Below are 3942 nucleotides of genomic sequence, written 5' to 3'. Positions count from 1 at the left end.
GATCCAGGTCTGGGAGCCATTAGGGCCTGCATGTGGTCATCTCTGGCTAGTTCACTGTACAAGATCTCTGGCTTTAGACTGATGGTCATCTCAGGCTCACTTTTTTTTCAGGGAATGTTAGGCTACTGTCTTAGTTAAGGTTTTACTGCTGTGAACAGACACCACAACCATGGCAACTTTTATAAGAACAATATTTGACTGGGGCTGGCTTTCAAGTTCAGAGGTTCAGTTCATAATCATCAATGCTGGAGCCTGGCAACATCCAGGCAGGCATGGTCTAGGTGGAACTGAGAGTTCTACATCTTCACCTGAAGGCTGCTATGAGTAGACTGGTTTCCAGGCAGAGAAGAGGAGGGTCTTAAAGCCCACACCCACAATGACACACTTCCTCCAACAAGACCACACCTACTCCAAAAAGGTCATACCTCCAAATAGTGCCACTCCCTGGGTCAATCATATACAAACCATCATAGCTACTAACCATTCAGATGTTCATAAGACAAAACACTATGACCTAGACATAGCTTGTCTCCTGTCTGCCACTAAATGACATACATGTTACATAGCAGCCATACCTGCAAAGCCTCTAGGAGCAGGCCATTTTTACTGTACTAATCATACTAATACATGATCATTTAAGACCTTCCATCTGATATCTTTTCTATTTGATTCTTCAAAAAATTGAAGTTCTTGGCATACAGGTGTGGTGGTTTAAATATGCTTGGCTCATAGGGAGTGGCATTGTTGGGAGGTGTGGCCTTGTTGGAGGCAGTGTGTCACTGTGGGAATAGGCTGACCTTCCTCCTCCTAGCTGTTTGGAAGCTTTACTTGATCATTGTCAGAACAAGATGTAGAACTCCCAGCTTCTTCTCAAGATCCATGCCTACCTGAATGCTTCCATGCTTTCAGCCTTGATGATAATGGACTGAACCTCTGAACATGCAATACAGCCCCAATTAAATGCTGTTATTTATGAGGGTTGTCTTGGTCATCATGTCAGTTCACAGCAATGGAAACCCTAAGTAGCACAACAGGTCTTTCACTTGCTTAATTAGAGTTACACTAATATATTTTATATTATTTGTGATTACTGTGAATGATGTTGTTTACCTGATTTATTTCTTAGCCCATTTATTATTTTTAAATAGGAGGACTACTGACTCTTTTTTAGTTAAAGTTGTGTTCAGCCACTTTGCTGTTTTTATCTGTGTTTATCAATTGCCAAGGGGCAGAAATTTGGGGGTTGCTTTTCACCTGCAAATAGTGATACATTGATCTTTTCCTTTCTACTTTGTATCTCATTGATTCCATCTAGTTGTCTTATTGCTCTAGCTAGAACTTTAAACACTACATTTAATTGATATGGAGAGAGTGGATAGCCTTGTATTGCTCCTGTCTTTAGTGGCCTTATTAAAAGAACTTGGCAGTGTTTTTTCTATTTCTATTTTCTGGTAAGTTTGAGGAGTATTGCATATTAGTACTTGGTCTTGTGTGTGTGTGTGTGTGATTGAATTGTGTGCTAAAACCATCTGGCCCTGGATGCTTTTTATTTTTGACTTTTAATAACTGTTTCTATTTCCTTTAATATTATAGGTATATTTTAATTGTTTAACTTCATTCATGGATGGAAAGGAGGAGTAAGCCACAAAACTCTTGCAAGATTTAGAACTATTTGGGAGCAGGTTCAATAAAGTGTTCGGGGTAATTTGAGGTAAAGCTGGAGGTAGGAGAGTGCTGGAACCTGGGAGGGGACTCTTAGGGAACAAAAATCTTTAGATAAAAATGATGGCCCCCAATTCCATCTTCCTTCCACCTCCAGACTGTCTCCTTTATAAACAAGATGCACTGTTCTGTATAATGTAAAGCTGGAGTCAAGGAGTATTGCATACATTGTGGGTGTAGGTAGATAAGGGAGTGGATCAGTAGGGGATGAAAGAAGTATCCCTAGTAGGACATACAGCAACTTCATAAGGGACAAAAGAAATGGGGTATCTCTCCCATCAAACCATTGCTGCTTTGATGGTAAGCCTAAATAAAGTATTTTTATTGAGGGGAATATTCTGTTGTGGAATATTTATGAGAGAAGACTGCTCAGACATAGATTTGAGCCTATGGAAAGTTATTATTCACCAGCAGGTGACTATACTAGGATTTGTGAATGCCAATGTAGTCATGACCTTTTCCCAGGGTGAATTTTAAAGACAAAAACCATGACATATTTCAGTTAACAAGAACTATTAGCTAAGAGTAGAACTACAGAATTAAGACAGCAGTATTCGTACATTTAGAGACACTACCAGAATTATAAATTTTTATGGATTAGGCGTTTGTTTTAGTATTGTCAGGTGGTGCTGTTTATGTGCTAAGTTTTACAGCCTAAATGGAACATAAACGATGGAGTAAGTTGTGCTAAGCTCTCAGGCCCCACTAAGGTCTAGAGCCCTATCAACTATTATTTCTGCCACCTTATTTTGCCATGATGGTTAGAATAGGAATGCTCCCCATAGACTCATGTATTTGAATACTTGGCAAACAGGAGGTAGCTCTATTAAGAGGTATGATCCTTTTGGAGTTGTGTGGTCTTATTGGGAAGAAGTAGGTCACTGTGAAAATAGCCCTGAGCTATTGTATGCTCAAGCTAGGCCCAGTGACACAGTCTCCTGCTGTCTTTGGATCCAGGTTTAGAATTCTCAGCTGCTTCTTTAGCACCATGTCTGCCTGCATGCTGCCATGTTTCTAACTATGACAATAATAGGCTAAACATCTGAAACCACAATTATTGTTTTTAAGCCAGCCCCAATTAATTGTTTTCCTTTATAAGAGTTGCCATGGTCATGTTGTCTCTTCACTTCAATAGGAATGCTAACTAAAACAGAAATTAGTACAGGGTGTGACATACCTGATTGTGTTTTGGGGGAGAATTATGAAAAGACATTGGAATTTTCATCTAGGAAAGCCATTTGAGTTTTAAGAGCTCTGTGGGATGTTCTATGGGAGCTTGCATAATAAGAATGTTGAGATCATGGCAGACAATATTAGGCCTGGCTAATGACGTTTCATAGGGGAATTTAAAGACTCTATTGGGCCATTTGTTATTTTTGAACTAAGATTCTGTGGTTATGGTTAGCTAGAGCTGAAGAATCAGCTGTGATTAACAAGATACTAGAATTACTAAAGCAAAACACTGCTTTGCCAGGATACTTGATGTTGGTCAGCTGGACCTACAGAATTAGTAGTGACTAAGAAGAAACCAGTATCCCTGTGGTGCAACCTGTTGGGAAGTGTTTCCTGAGCACACAGAGAAGTGGTGTTCTGCAGGGAACAATGGCTGTACCTCATGTTGACAGCCTGATTTGGGAATGTTTAATAAGAGTACTGGTTTTGAAGTCATGAAGGGTTCACAGAGAACAGCTGACGCTTAGTACTGTGAGAGGCCAGGAGAGGTTTTTGGTGACAGGAGAGGTTATTGGTGATGGTTCAGTCTTGTTAGCAGTTAAAGACCCAGAAATGAAGGGGTCATGAAAAGAAGCCGAGGCTTGGCACTAGGAAGAGTGTCTATAAGAAGTTATTGGTGAAAGTGCAGCCCAGTCCGAGCAAGGGAATCCCAGCACATTTGGAGATATCAGTGCCATAGGATGGCCACCAAGAACAATTGCAGCAGTGGAGTAGAATAAGCTCAAGCCTAAAAAAGAAGCTGTGTGTGCTACAGAAGGCAGATCTAGAGAAATGGCCCAAGCCTTTTGGGAGAGTCTAGATCATGAGTAGAAATCCCTGACATTAGACAGTTGTAATTTGTGTTTGCTTTGATTTGTGACTGTGCCCTGATTTTTCCTCTCTTAAAGTAAAAAAGTATTTTACTGGAGCCCATAGCTGAGAGACTTTGAATTTTAAAAGACTTTGGATTTCAAAAGAGATTGGATTTTTTTTCTTTTTTTTTTAATT

At 40.0% G+C, this 3942-nt stretch overlaps 1 non-coding gene across 1 annotated transcript; it reads right to left on the bottom strand.

Moving 5' to 3' along the window:
- Nucleotides 1–463: 463 nt before the first annotated feature.
- On the bottom strand, nt 464–597 carry LOC115031661. Its single transcript, XR_003837329.1, has one exon. It is a non-coding gene; the product is annotated as a small nucleolar RNA SNORA17 (small nucleolar RNA).
- Nucleotides 598–3942: the final 3345 nt, after the last annotated feature.

This window comes from Mus caroli, chromosome 7 (genome assembly GCF_900094665.2).
Source record: "Mus caroli chromosome 7, CAROLI_EIJ_v1.1, whole genome shotgun sequence".
NCBI lineage: Eukaryota > Metazoa > Chordata > Mammalia > Rodentia > Muridae > Mus > Mus caroli.
This window is presented reverse-complemented; position numbering and strand designations above follow the sequence as displayed.